Genomic DNA, 14,921 nt, shown 5'->3' with positions numbered 1-14,921 from the left:
AACTGGACATTGAAAGGGAGGGATGGAAATACGTAAACAGATTTTTATAAAGTGTCACTGCTTATTTGAGCCCCAAGGAATCTGAGTTGGGCTTATTCAGTGCCTCTGTTAAATGACTTGCACATACATGCTTATGTTCAATCCTAGAGATGAAAACATTTGCTAAATGCTGTCCTAAATAGAGTTATGTTCCCAGATGCCCTTTGTGCATTTTCACATCGTACAGGAGTTTCCTTTTTCTGCAAAAAGGAAAAAATAACAAAAATACAATCGTAAACAAGTTGCTGTAACTGTGATGATCCAAGAACTGTGGCAGGACAAGGTCTGTAGTTGGGGTTTATAAGTTAATCAGACTATCTGGTACCATTGTAAATTATGTTCTCTTTCTATGTTTGTGTACTCAGCACATTAGTAAAGCTTATTCTCCCCCAAGCATCAGCAGTGGTGGAAAATAATATTTCTCATGTTATAGAAGCTTGGGAAGGCTTCATGTTAAGGGAAATCTGTTCCTCTGAAACACTCCAGTGTCAAGTGGTCCAAAGAGTTTGAAAACAAGAGAAAAGCAATATTGTTTCCTAATGCAAGCTGATTCTGTGTACTGTAAGCAATGAAACTTCTAGCTCTGATAAAGGTTTTGGAGTCACCAATATTTGCTGGTTTAGCTGGACTTAGCAAATGTTTGGTACTGTACAGGGTTCAGTGATTCAGTGACTCTCACCGTGTAATTCATGATTGGATTTTGTAGGACTGGAATTTTGGTAGGAAAATGATATGGTTGTTATTGAAGCTCTCAAATACCACGACAGCAGGCAGTGCTGCTGACTGTCACCCCTTTCACTGAAAGGAGGCTGAGGACAAGACTTGCAGCAAGGAAAAGGATGCTTGACTCTGGGATTAATTCTCTGTCTATTTGTCTCGTGGAGCTCAGAGTTCATCTTCAGGGCATATTTCAAGGCAACATTTATGCTCAGGGCCACGTCTGACAGCAGCGCTCTGTGCAGCACTCCTACTGACTTCAATAAGAGCTCCTTGCAGAAAGCGAGGCTGGAATGGCCCTTGAAGTTTGTGACACAGAGTGTGGCTTGAGGAAATGTGTGTGTGTTTCGTGCTTTGGGTGTGTTTTCAGTGAATGTGCTGCCAATCTAGTAGTGTTTTGGGACCTGATCCTGCTGTGCAGATTCAATAGACACATGCGTGCTGGTGGATACAGGATGTTGAACATTAATTTGTGGGAGTTTTGTAGGCAAACTTTATGTATGTAGCAGCTGTAATAAGCATGTTTTTACAAGCTGCAAATAAAAAAAAAGCAAGCACATTTAAAGGTTTGCTGGTGGGTTTTTTTTACGGTTATTACAGATGTTACTGTTTTGAGACGTTTGCTTAATTAGAAAAAGAAGAAAATGTGAGGTTCAGCAATATCAGCACCTCTCAAGCTGACAGCTTCACCAGTGGACAAATCCCTAAGTGTCAATATGGTTTTGGTTTGGGGTGTCAACTTGAAGGAAGAAACGCCAAGAAAAGTTAAAATTGAATATTTGCCCATCCCAAAGAGCAGAGATGGATCCAAATAGAAACATCATTTCCAAATATTTCCTGTAGATTTCTGATGAAGCATGGAATGACATCAGAAAAAAACCCAGAAAATATAGGCTACTTCTGGTGCTCAGATCCATCTCTCTAAATTCAAGTGACTGGACAGAACCTGTTGAAGATTGAACCTCAATTATCTGCTTCTGGTTATAGGCTGTGGAAACAAGGAACTGAAGAGGAGTGTAGCCTGACCCTGTGTGGTAGTGTTTATGTTCTTAACCTTTGTGACCTTGAATATTTCTCTTTGCTGTCCTAATGTCTGCTAGTCTGTCATGCTCACTAGCTGTTCCAGACACCATTATAGACACCTGAGCAGGAGTGTGAGCATCTACTCTGTGCATTGTCACAGGGAGTGAGTCAGTATGTAGGAAAAACATCCAAATGAAAAAAGATCTGAAGTTGAATCTCGAGGTGGGACCTTGTTCTGTGATTTCTGAAAGTTAGTAAAGCTGTGCCATGCGTGTGCAGCACTGGGGTTTAAAAGCCCAAATGCTTCAGCCAGGCTGTTCTGCTCAGCTTAAAAGCTGAAGTGCTGTGTTACATATGAATTTATTTGAACTGCTTTTTTTTGCATTCCAGGAAGCATGACTGCCTCTCACCTGTGCCAGAATCCTGCCACTGCTGGAATTGCCAGCACTGAAAATTGTCTCTCATGTAACTGCTATGAAATGCGGCTGCTTTGGTACAACAAATAATCTTTTTTTCTTTTTTGAAAACAGGGTCACCTTAAACTTGACGGACTTTTACAGCCTGAACAGCAGGAGGACCATGTACAGAGAAAGATGTCTCTGGGGATGAAGTTTTCAGTGAGTAAGTTCACTCGAGGCATGACTCTTGGGTAGATTTGATTCCGTTTACTACTGCGAAATTTGACAACAGTAAAAATACCTTCACTGTTTAATCTTCCATGGGTGGCGGGGAGAATCAAGATACTCTTTTCTTTCCCAGAATAGCTTGCTGGAAGAAACCTTGAAACATGTGAATCCCCTTCTTGATACCAAGTTACTTTGTTGATGAACACTGCTCCCAGCAAAAACTGGGACTGATACCAGACAAAGGATGCCCAGCATCATTATCTGCATTATATATCAATAGTTGTGCTTCCTTGCTTATGAAGTGTATAACCTTGTGTGTCCTTAAAGTGTAAAAACAAAACACCCACCACCCTAAGGACACCTGGGACTGCACTTCTAAGAAGCCGAGAGAAATAAAAAGATTTTATTAAAATGTTATGAATTATTGTTAACATATATTTACATAATTTAATCCATCCCAGGAAATGTCTTGAAAAACGAAATTTTATATACCTGTAGTCATGAAGCTGCTCTTTAATTTTATCATTTCACTGCTACAGTCCGTCAGTGCAATAGCTCTGTATTTGAAGAGATTTGCTTATTTTATGTAATAACAAGACAACGTTTTCAAAGGAAATGCCATTAGATGGGGTAGTTGTTTGGTGCCATTAGACCAACCCTGAACTGGAAAGAGAATATTTCTAAAGATCCTTTTTTTGAGTGAACAGCTTAAAATGTTACAGTGAAGCAAACTGGGTCAATGGTGTTACTTGGAAACAATTGCTGTGTTATAACTGACATTTAAGGCTTTGACTTTTCTATTACAAGCTTCTTTTCTTCTTTTCTTTGGAGTGCCTAACTTGGAATTAATCTTGTTTGGTTGAATGCCATTAAGGTGAGAAAATTGAAGCTCCTTTGTGCTTCTCATATATGGAAATCTCTGTTGAAGATCTTGTCTCTGAAACCTGTTGATTTTTTTAGTTTGAGCCATATCTGTGGTATTTTTGCAATTAACAGCTATCAATTCAATAAGGACTTACAACATCCTTGGTCAGTTGTTTGCACAATCACTGTTTTAAATAGAAAACTGCTATATAGAGTCTGATGACACTAATGGAGGTAAGGGGAAAAATAGGGCCGAGGAAAGCAGTTTGGTGTTAATAGTGTCTCATAGAAAAACTAATTTATTGCAGGATCCAGTACTAGAAGTAAAATATAAGAGAATCCTGAGCTAAATTGGAAGGCAGAGAGAATGAGAGTCGTGTGCTGTGTACAAGCAAGGAGGCTTCTGGTAAATGTCTGTGGTTAATAACAGAATAGTCTTACTTGCAAAACCAGGCACATAAACAAAATCTTCTGTTTCAGAGCAAAAATAGGGCTAATTGTGTTGCTGCCGAACAGATCTGCTTGACAGCATGTACATTAAAAGGGCATTATGCTAGTGAGGAAAAGCACTAAGGAATCCTGGAAAATGCTTGTCAGGATGCATAGTGCTGCTGGGGTGAGCAGATGCTTGTGAACGACAGGTGAATTGTTTCAACTTCTTGTGGCTTTAATCTCTGAGTTTTGAAATGCAGGAGCACCTGCATTTCCCCGTCGCATCTGTCTGCTGCTTTGCCATCTCTATTTCACCCTCTGTCAGCAGTTGGCTACCAGATGAGCTTTAGATGAATAGCATTCACCTTACTTCATAGTTGTTTTATGATGCTGGTTAGATGAAATAGTTCCAGCAGATACTTTCAATAAGCGAAGGCCTGTACTCTCTGCAGTTCATTGAACCCATATGGATGAGAGCAGCTGGAAAGATGGGTTTGCTACCTGAGGCCAATGTTTGTGTTGCCAACCGCGACTCCAGCTTGCTGACCCTTGTATAATTCATTGCAGTTGAGGAAATGTTGCTCACACTATTCCATTTTGTGATGAATGGCATTACTTAAAACTGATAGTCTTGTAAAGCAGTGGTGACTTCCCATGTCTGACAGATGTGAACAAAGAATACAGTCAATAAATATTGCCATGTTCTAAAGGAAGATTCACTGCTTGCAGTTGAGGGGAAGGAATTTCAGTGCAAACAGAAAACAGGTGGGAAAAAAGCTGGTTTAAAATTGCAATTTGGAGGTTATGCTTAAGGATGGACCTTTGTGGGTATTCATGCATCAGGGGTCTCTGAATCATCCAGATAGAGTGCTGTGGGCACATATTTCAATCTAGCATTGTGGAACAATCCTAGCTTCACTGACCCTCTTAGAGTAGCCAGGCAAATAGTTTCAGTGACCTTGCTGAGCTTAGACTTCCATGGAATTTGCTCAGAAAGGAAAGGATGCCTCAGGAAAGCCATGTTTGGATAATTGCATTTTCTATTTAGTGCTATTGCTTTAGGAATGTTCATCATTCAGACACTTCCTGGTGTATTTCTGTTGGCAGTTTTTTCAAAACTGAGGTTGAATGTTGGCATGTTTGTGTGAAAGAGTGTCTGATCTGTACAGTGTCTGTGAGCTCCATGAGGTGTCTTTGGTAGACTTTAGCAGGCTTTAGCAGGCAGCAGCCCAAGGTTGTGCTGAAAGAGGGATTAGAGCCAGATGATTGTATCCATAAGAACAGCAAAAAGGCAGATTCTTCAGAAGGCCAGGAAAATTCATAAGAAGCCATTATGATAAGGACTGAATAACTGAGAAGAGAAACAGTGTTTTAGCAGGTTCGTGTAGCAGACCATGGTGGAAGTGATTATGGTTCAACGTAAGAGGATGGTGCATGGGGAGGTGAGTAGATCTGTGTCTGTTAGAGGGAGTGGGTGCAATTGGAGTAGGTGATAGGCTTTAATGATGAAAAAGTGAGGTAAGTGGTGGAAACACAGGGTGAGAAGGGAGCTAGATTCCTCATGAATCAGAGCTGATGTCCCTGTGCTTTTACAGTATAGAAGCAAAAAATTCTGTTTACTGATTATATAAGAAGGTATAGGATACACGAGCACCTGATATTTATCCACATTCACTCTGTAGTAAATTCAGTCTGTGCAATTGTTTCAGCCTCCTGCTTAACCTCTTGCCACTGCATAGGGTTAAAGATTAAACTTGGTAGTGTTTCTACAGTGCTACGAATATCAGACTGATTCAAAGTCTTTTTGAATTTAAGAGGTATGGATTGGTATTTGTCTCCTGTTGTAGTGTTAACAGTGCACCAGCTGTGATACAGTGAATATTTCCCCAGCAGTGTTTCGTATCATTAAACCATAGCTTTTATTCAGGAGTTGAAATGATTCTTCTCCATAGCCCCCATTCAAAAAACATGTAAAATTTTTTTTGCTAGAAGGCACTTAAGAAGGTGCCTGTAGTTAAGTCTCACAGAGTCAAGAAACAAGAGAAATTTAAGTATCTGTATAGGCAGTGGCTGAAATTAGACCAAAAAACAATTGAGAAATTAGTGTACACTTTGGTTTTTTTTTAATCCTGGGTAGCTAAAGCTTGCTACACTGCAGAAATCAGTCCATAAAAGCATGTGCAATAACCTTACACTTGAGTGATGTTTGTGTGGCTTGTGATAGAAGAAAAAAGGCTTCTCACCAGTGGACTATGAACACTACAGCAGCCTGACCCTCTGCAAAGAGTTCTGAGGATGTGCTCTCCTCAGCCTGACCTGGCCCTAGGTAGGCCAGCAGGGATGCTCCTGAACATGCAGGTCTGATTTAACCAGCCCTGAAATGCAGATCAGGCGTAGACAGTATATTTGGAGTGAGGTTGAGAAAAGGCAACTCGTTTGATTTTTGCTTTGCTTTGTTGTCATTAATGTTACATCTACTGAAGTCAAGTTTCAGACTTGAAATGCCATTCTAGTGATGTCTGCAGTGCTCTCTTGGCTTTTTTATGTGTTAGTGTATAGCCATGAAGGGCTGAATTAAGGTTGTCTAGGCAGCTTCTCTGTGCTTAACTTTGCAATTAGGCTGCTTTAAAAGGTTTCCCAATTAAAATGCAAATAAATAAGCTACAATGAAAAGTGAAATCACATGAGACTGAATTGATACTCATTTGGGCAGTAGCAGCTCTTTTAAAGATGTTGTATAGATCTGTGCACATTGCTTTTTCAGACTAGCAAAGCAAGGGCTGTCTGCCATCTTTTGGTTAACAGAGTAGAAGCAGCAGTTTTATTATTATTACTAGATTTCACAATTGTTTGCATTAAAAGAATATGGAAATCGAGGACTCCTGATGTGAATTGCAGATGCTGTGCGGAGGTGTTCTCCAAAGACTGCCAGCCCTTTTGCTAGCAGTGGTGTGCCTCTGGTTTTAATTGGCTATACCATTACCTTCTGTTTGTGGACTTCCCCAAGATGGCCTTTTCCTTTGTTTTTGCTTTCGGGAGCTGGCAGTTTAGTTGGAATTCCTGCACAATAAATCTGGAAACAATCTGGAAACCTTGATCCTTTTCTAGAGAGCATGCCATGAGTGTGGGCCTGAAGCAAACTATTCCTCCTATGTGCAGCTGAGCCCAGAGAAGAGAAGGAAGAAAGGATGAAGACAGAAAAGAGAATGCAAAGATGAGAAGGAGGAATGCATGGTAGTGGAAGAGGAGTGATGGATACTTGGGGAAGCGAGGTGGTACGAGCATATGTTTATCTACTTAGTTTCCCCCTCTTCTCAAGTTGAGGATCCTATTGCCATTGTATGCTGCCTAGAGTAGGGGAGTGGTAGTTTCTAGAAGTCAATGCTGTGTTGAGGGAATAGAGAGTAGGTGGTTTCTTTCTGCCTTGTGGCTCAGAGGTATATTCAACACAGCATAGACTGCTGCAGTTCCTTTGGTGATGATAAGAAGCCTGTGTTGGGAGTTTGGGCAAGCTGCCAAACTCTTTGTGCAGAAGCAGTGAGAAAGGGGAACCTGTGATTCTACACTGACTATCTCTGCCAAACCTGAATGGAATTTTATGCGACAAAGAAAGGGCACCACCTGGAGGGCTGTGTATCAAAGGCCTTCTGCACACAATGGACCTGTGGGAACTTTTCAAAGGCAAGGTCACAAATGTTCTCTAGAATTGAAAGTATTAAGTAGCCTAGTTGGAAAACTCATTGACAGGGTCCTCTGATAATATCAATGCATGCACTTGTGTGTATTGTATGTAGGTGTATATAGGGGTGTACAGGTATCTATGTACTTAAATGTAATATCATATACAAAACAGAGCTACAAAGGTGTTCACAGAGCAACTGATGCAACATCAAATGTTGCAGCTCCACACCATGCTCATTTAAACAGAAGCAACAGCTGAAATTGATATGGAAATGTAATGCCTTTCATAGAACTCACAAAATTTTATATTTGTATCTTGCATTTTGCACTTTGCTTCCTCTGTTTTGTCTGTCTTCATTTTGTCATGTGTCAATTCAGATGCTGAAGTCTTTAGAGAAGGCTGTGACACAGTGTGCTTCTGAAAGTTAGTGGCTACTGTGAGAAAAGAATATTCAGTGGAATGGCATATTCATGATTGTAGGTTCTTTTCCCAGTGCTACCCATCATCAAATGGGAATCTTAGGATTCAGGATGTCATCCCTCAAGCTTTAGAAATGCACCCACAGAACCTGTGAGAAGGCAGTAATTCTGCAAAGCAATCAGTCACTTATGGAAATAAAAAGAGAAGAATCTTCAAAGATGCAGATGCGTTGCTGGCATGTACAGACTTTATGCTTGATAGAGTCTAGGCCCTCACCAGTATTTTACTCATCTCTGCACTTGACCTCTTTCATGTATTTAAGAGCATTTAAAGTCCAACATTCATCATTAAGACACTGTTGTATTTGGTAATAGGCTTCCAGTGGTCATTTCTGGCATCTGATATTGAAACATCAACTGGAGACATTCTGATTATATTAGAGAATAACAGATACAGACTTACTGGTTTATTTGTTGCAAAATGTATGCAATTGTTCAGTTCTGTGCAACAAGACATGACCTGGGACAGTGTTCTGGTCACACTGTACCTAATACTTGAACTGAAGGCAAGAATCTGTCAGTAGCTGTAAGAAACAATTCTCTTTTGGCAATTTAAAACTATACCGGCCACCAAGCAGAGGTCTGCTGAAGCTGAGTGATAGGATACACTGCCTTGTAAAGTAATATACTTCTAATTTACTTGAAATGCAATCTCTTTGAGTAGACATGACAGCAAGATAACAAATCATTGACAATACTGATAGAATATCTTTAAAAGGCCATGGACCATTGAGTGCCGTTTATAATCATACTTAGATGATTATTCTGTGAGGTTTCAGGGTGGTGTTTTTTTTTGTGAATCTTAAAAGCAGTGGGACGAGTCCCTGCAGACAGTTACTAGATCTTCTCTTACTCGTGAGCTCGGTGTTAATAGAGGGAAACAACTTTCCATGTCATGCAGTGATGGTTTCTGGATTTGTTGATTGTATTGAATGAGTTGCAAAGGTGGTGGTGTGCAGTAGGAGCATGGTTCAAGAGGGCAGCTGTAACCCTTTCGCTGTGAGACAGCTGTACTGTGGGGATCTGCACATGCATTAGGAGTTAGGCAGGGGTGACCCTTCTTAATAAGGGGGCTAGGAGGTCCAGCCCAAGCAGAACTCAGTAAGCTCATGGAATCTTGCCTCCTGCCTGCAGTAAACACAGACAGTGTGCTTGTTAGGAGGTGTGCCACACTCACGTGGTCCTGAGTGAGCAGGCTCTCCACCAGCTAAAAAGCATTAGTTGCTTCTACAAAACAACACCAGTCCCCTCCCCCCCATACCTTGTTCCAGCATTTCTAGCGTTTCATGTGGGAAGTAGGCTGTACCCCAGCGTAGGGAAAAGGGGTTCTCTGAGTCCATATGTCATTAAAATGTATGAATGGACACATGTGCATGCAAGTGATTGAACTCATGGTTTAAAACACAACTAGCAGCGGAGAGCAATCTAAGCAAGTAAGGTTAGGGGAAAGGTATTGATTTTATGTCACACAAATGTAGCTAGAACATCTAAGCGTTAATGTTCCCAGGGCACTTTTCAGTGTGACCAGCTGAAACAGAAGAACACAATGTATTTAATGATCTGTAGAACACGGCTTTCCTGAGGTCAATAATGTGTACTTAACCTTTAGGCTTTCCATGTTGTCTGCTTGTCCAGTTGGTTTATGAAGTGTATGTTAACATGATTGGGGATTTAAAGGCAGTGATAACTTGATCTCTCAAACGTTCACTGCTGTTGCACGTAAACGTTGAACAAATCCGTTGTGAATCCTGCTTGGGTTTTCCTGGTACAGCCTGCAGTGAGTGCCGTTCCTCATGCACAGCCAGGTTGCTCTGGATGCAAGTCAATAGTATTTATAATGTGAACAGCAAGATCACTATTTTACTCTGGTTTTACTTTACCTACCTTCATGGATATTAAAATCAAAATAGCCTGTTCTGGCCTTCAGCCTTTGTCACCAGACTCATGCTTATTTGGTGGCACAAATAACGATTAATTTGTATGAAAGAAAAAAAAATCAAGTAAGAAATAAAAGCAGAACTTCAGTTAGCAGCAATCATGCTGCAGTTAAGGGAAGCCCAAAGATTTTTATTAAGTGATCCATATTAGATACTAAAGTTTAAATCATTTTACTGGCAGTTGAAAGCAGCTAGTCAGACTTCTATTCAGCTGTAGTGTGTAAATGAGAATCATGTCCCATTTCAAAGAATTACTGTCCCTCTGAAGCAGACTGAAAAAGTTTAATCTGTTTCTGTGCAGCAAGATTATGCCTGTGCTTGTGGAAGGGTCACTAAATGAGGTATTCCAGTGTATCAGCAACGCTCATGTGAACAAATTTAGGGTATGCTCTGACTTGTAGGTGTTCTGCAATTCTAATATAGGTGGTTCTTGCCTGTCTTCAGAGGATGAACATATAAAGTGTAATACCTAAAATGAATTTCTTCAAAGCTGATTTCAGATTTTGCTTCAGGAGAGGAGACTCATCAAACGCTTAGATTCTCACTGTTACTATGTCTTGAAATTACAGGAGATTAAGTGTGGTAGTGTTTAGAGCTCTCATCTACTATCTCAAACCAGCACATTATGAGTGTCCTTCACACTACTTCCATCTCCTCCTCCACAAACAGATGTGCAGACTTACTGCTTTGGGACAGACCCACAGCTGAGTTATTGCAGCTTCATAAGCAACTGTTCACCTGTTCAGCCAAGGTAACAACTTCTGCTACTCTTTTCTACTCTGTAACTAATGCAAGGTAATACTTAAATATTTATTTATACTCCCATGACAGATCTTACCTCACTGTCGCAGCAAGCTAAGAATGAGAACATGCATGCTTACCCTAGGTCTTTAACTGCATTAAATCATGTAGAGCTGAAGCCTTTGCTTAAGAACTGTCACTCCTGACACTTCGCAGTCCTTCCTAAGAGTTTATGCCTAGCCTTTAACTGTCTTAATTGCAAGCAGTGGAGACAGAAGCAAGCTACAGTAGGCATATGCCAGAGAGCATACTGTTTCTCAGTACATGACTTGACACACGTGCGTGTTTATATATAACACACATTTTATATATATATTTATATACATGTATATAAATATATATATGTATATAATAAATGTGTGTATAGCAAGGCAACCTTTGTTTTGAGTGTATCAGGCCCCTGCTTAGCCAGAATCCCTGGTCATGCAAAGCTCATATGACCAAGATTGACCTGTATAATTTCCATTGGGTGCAGTTTTTATGCTGATATAAGACTGGTTTTGCTTGAAGTTTCTACAGCAGTATAAACAGCAAGAGCAAAGCTCAGATAGTTTGCACATGTCGCATGAACTGAGCTTCTCAAATGTACTTCTGTAGCTTAATTAAAGTTAACCCAGAGTTAGTAAAATGAGATATCATGTAAGCATTAAACGTGTCTTATTTCTGCGTTATTTTCCTGATATTTTGGAATACTCTTTGATATTCCTGACAATGTTTTCAGGGTTTTTAAAAGGAAATTCAAGAGGCTGTCAAGTCTTTCCATTGCTTTAGTAAATGATTAATTTTTTGTTTCCCAGTGCAATGTCTGAAATAATTGTGTCAGTTTTCAGGTCACTACTTTTCAAGCTGTGATACTTGGCTGTCACCCATCACATCAGTCATTCTGTTCACACTTTGGGACGTACACTATAAAAGCGGCCAATAAAATATTACGTCTGGGGTGTAGCATTTACTACTTGTAGCCTACAGAGCAGAAGCGAAACAGACAAGCTTTGATTTCTTCAAGAAGAGTCCACTCTGGGCTTCACTTAGATTTTTCCATGTTTGGGTCCTTTCCATTGAATGTGTGTGGCATGTTCCCATCTCCTCTTGAAGAAAGACATGGACAGGAGTTGGGATAAATGTATGTGAGTGTGCCCATCCTCTAGAGAGGTAGAATTTGCGTGTGTAATATACTAGTTGTATTTTTTTTTCCCCAGCTGCTGCAGGTACTGATGAAGAGCTTGTCTAGCAAGTACAAATAAGAGTTGTGAGGCAGTTTTATTTAATCTTAAATTGAGTTGGGCTGTGGTCCTCTGAATCTACTTGCTTTCTTGCTCCTTGTGAGCTGAGCAAAGCTCGTCGGATGTTTACTGTCTTTGTGTAAGCAGCAAGCAGCCACCACAGAATTGCTATCTTGTTTTGGAAATGCTGGAGTTCTTTGCTGGGCAAGAGCATGGAACTACAAACCTCACACGTGGATTTGCTTCTCAAGGAAACTGAAGAAGAGAATTCTGTGTTTTCAGCAGTTTTTTTTCTCTTCCTAACTCCAGGTGGCTGGTGAGGGGGAACAGGAAGAAATGACAGTGTTACTGAAATTTGTCCTGATACCTGAAAGATTTTCTGGAGGCATTGTGGCTTTAATTTTTTCCCATTCTTTGTAAGTCAGCTTGTTTTCTGAAGGATCTGGATCAAAGTAAGATCTGTTAACTGGAGGGTATTTCAAAAACACAGACCAAATTAGTATGTTTGTTAGCTTTCCTATTCCTTTTAGTTTTATTTCTTTATATTTTTCAGTCAGCTGTTACGGTTAGTAGTAACTTATTTTTTTTGGTTTTTTTTTTAAACAAAATTTGCAATGTGATTTAGGTGTTTGATAACTTGTTAGAAAGGGGTGTGATCCTATGCAGACTTTTGCCTGGAGAAATGATCATGTCTGTATGAGTAGTTCTATCGGTTTATCTCTGCGTACAAACATTTGAAGGACAGAGCCATAACGTTATGTTGCGTGTACATGATGCTGAGCCTTTCAGGGGAATTTCTCTCACAGGAGGAGAACACATTCCCTCAGTGCCCTTTCCCCCTACAAGGAATCTGTCACTGTATAATTAAATGAGAAAGTAAATAAGGTTATTATTTCTGAGCATGGACACAGTGCACACAGTAACAAATCAGAGTCAAAAAATAGCTGATGAGAGGATTTGTAGTGATCCTTGATGCAAAGTTTTAAGTACAGTACAACCAGATACCAGCTCTAAATTGGCTGGCACTGTAATTAAAAGTATAAATGTTTCAAGCTGAATACATCCTATTAGTAAGATTTTAGGAAACAAAAACTTAATTTATTCACATTCGATATGGTCTGTAAATGCCACCATTATATGCCTTCCTCTGGCCTTTGATTAGCTATGGATTAATAAAACTTTTATACCTTCTTTGTCAGCCTCATTTTGAACTCTGTTTTTGCATACTGTTACTATTAAATAAATGAATTAGTGTCCAGAAATGTGTCATGCATATTACCTAGCAGCAGGAAGCATAATACAGTGGTCAGCTCCCCGGGAGCATTATAAATCCTAACACGCTCAGTAACCTGCTCATGTGGACCTATTAAAAGCTTGATGATTTAGTGAAGCAGTATTTGTGCTTAACAATGGAATTTTAGTTAATTCAAAACAAAGTAAATCATTTCCAATTACAGTATTTGAATATTCACAGTAGCTATACAAGGATGTGTAATGTTCCAGGGGAAAAAAAGAAAAGAAAAAAGAAAAGGCATTATAAAGGTTGACTGGAGTTTAGCGAGTGGTTGTGGTACCTCAGCATTACATGAATACCAGTGTTTGTAAAGCATGTTTGTTTGATATAGCTACTTCACTGGAGAGATGGAGGAGCTAGAGCCCAGAATGGGGAAAGCTATTTCCAGAGACCATAGAGACTTTTGTGATGAGGAAGGCTCCTGGAGGTTAGGCAGTAGCAATAGCAAGACACCCAGACGAGGGATGATTAGGGGGGTACTGTGATGTCTATGAATAGGGGAGAGGTGACCATTGGTGATTTGTGATTAGTTCAGTGGTGTTTTTTGCCTCTGGGCTGACAGTGGGGCTTGCAGCGGGGCTGGAGCTGTAGCTGTTGGTGGCAGCAAGAGAACCAGCAGAGTTATCCTGAGACTCTTGCAGGAAGATGAGGCATAGCACTTTGGTGCTTATATGCAACCATGGACCCACTGGAGCATGTCCAGAAAAGGGGAATGAAAATGGTGAACGACCTGGAGCACAACACCAAAGAGGAATGGTTGAGGGAACTGGGGTTGTTTAGTTTGGAGAAAGCTCAGGGCAGACATCGTTGCTCTTTACAACCACCTGAAAGGAGGATGGAGCCAGGATGCGGCTCGTCTATTCTCCCAAGCAACAACTGATAGGACAAGACGGAATGGCCTCAAGTTGCACGAGAGAAGGTTTAGGCTGGATATTAGGAGCAAATTCTTCCCCAAAAGGGTGCTCAGGCATCGGAACAGGCTTCCCAGGGCAGTGGTGGAGTCGCCGTCCCTGGAAGTGTTCAAAAACCATGTGGGTGAGGCACTTAGTGACACAATTTAGTGGTGGACTTGGCAGTGCTGGGGGAATGGTTGGACTTGATGGCCTTAAAGGTCTTTTCCAGGCTGGTAGATTTTATGTTTCTATTCTGTCTGTCTGCACGTCCATTCGGTTGACACATGCAGCCTCATTCAAAGTCACGCTACTTAGGCTTTGAGATACTTAAGTGCTTTTGGAAACAGAACTTGGGCTTCTGAGTTCTATAGAGTGGTTTGAAGAGAACATGACAAACAGGCTGTCATGAAGCTGTGAAACCCAGTGCGTCTGCCACTGCGGTGCAGTGAAAACAGGGCGAGGCTGACACTTGTAAAAGTATGACAATTGTTTCAGTTTCTACAGTGCTGTTTTTCAAATGCTGTTGAATCCCAGTATACAGACTGTCATGGAGTCTATTACAGCTTTTCTTATGGATTAATCCCTTAATTCTGGGTCCAGATCTTGAGCAATGCTGCATGCATTTTAGCTTCTTTTAATCGTTTGGCCGCATTAAATCGTTAGATTTTAGTATTTCTGGAAGGGGAAAAGGGAATTCACTAAAGGAAAATAAATTCTGGGGCCTATGAAAACATAATTTCTTAAAGTTGGTGGAATATTGCGAAGTAAACAAACATCATATGATCACAAAACTGCATGAAGAGGTCTGATTAATTATACCTGTGTTCAGCTGAGGTGTGTGGTGTGGTGCAGACTCAAGCTGGAGGAGCAGGCAAAGTGCTGACCTCCAGCTGGCTTCTGGATCTTAATTT

At 40.5% G+C, this 14,921-nt stretch overlaps 1 long non-coding RNA gene across 3 annotated transcripts in view; it reads left to right on the top strand.

The window, feature by feature from the left end:
* The window catches only part of LOC130593814 (uncharacterized), a 232,077-nt gene that overhangs the window by 132,024 nt on the left and 85,132 nt on the right, over nt 1-14,921 (top strand). For 2 of the 3 annotated variants that reach the window (XR_008970881.1, XR_008970877.1), the window contains exon 3: nt 2,310-2,400. This is a non-coding gene — a long non-coding RNA (uncharacterized LOC130593814). Of the gene's footprint in view, nt 1-2,309; nt 2,401-6,860; nt 6,974-10,468; nt 10,542-14,921 lie in introns of those variants that run through there. The other variant, XR_008970885.1, reaches the window with a different exon arrangement.

The sequence above is a fragment of the Pezoporus wallicus genome, unplaced genomic scaffold, assembly GCF_028554395.1.
Source record: "Pezoporus wallicus isolate ANWC-B61680 ecotype Strahan unplaced genomic scaffold, APGP_CSIRO_Pwel_v1 contig_3952, whole genome shotgun sequence".
NCBI lineage: Eukaryota > Metazoa > Chordata > Aves > Psittaciformes > Psittacidae > Pezoporus > Pezoporus wallicus.
This window is presented reverse-complemented; position numbering and strand designations above follow the sequence as displayed.